We start from the raw sequence: 659 nt of genomic DNA, 5'->3' as shown, positions 1-659 counted from the left end.
GGGGATCTACGTTTCCTGCCATTTTTGGACGGAACGCTCCAAGAGGCTGCAAATCTTGAAAACTTTCGCGAAATGTTTGGAGGAAATCGGGATTCGAGGCGCGGAGGGAAAGGAAGGAGCGCGCTGAAAACTTTGGTGCGGGGAGGGAGATTGAACTTTTTATTTCACACGGGCCAATCCTGCAGATGGGCCGGCCCATGTACGCGATTCGCGTGATGTTCCTTCGCTGCTGTTTCTTGCGTTCTTCTCAAAAAACAAATGCTGTTTCTTGCGGGTTTTTTTATTTTTTCTGCATTACATAAAAATTTCGCTGCAGAATACCTTAATAAGAAAATTTTCACCGTATATTATGAAAAAGTTCACCATATATTTAAAAAATCTGTATCAAAAAATTGTTCATTGTATATTAAAAAAGTTCAATGTGTATTTAAAATTTGTTCACCATATATTACAAAAAGTTCATTATGTTGTGTGAATATATGGTGAACTGCCCACCCGTAATATTTATTAGTCCAACAGACCCGGCCGGCCTCCGCGCACACACCTGCAATCGTGGTGCGCATGCAGACGTGGTCTATCCCACCCGCCCGCGATCAACGTGGCAACCCGCAGTCAACGCGGCTGCATGGGACTGCCGCGATTTCGTCTCCCCCCCCCCC

The sequence above is a fragment of the Triticum dicoccoides genome, chromosome 6A, assembly GCF_002162155.2.
Source record: "Triticum dicoccoides isolate Atlit2015 ecotype Zavitan chromosome 6A, WEW_v2.0, whole genome shotgun sequence".
Classification (NCBI taxonomy): domain Eukaryota; kingdom Viridiplantae; phylum Streptophyta; class Magnoliopsida; order Poales; family Poaceae; genus Triticum; species Triticum dicoccoides.
The sequence above is the reverse complement of the archived record's forward strand: the minus strand, read 5'-3'. Positions refer to the sequence as shown.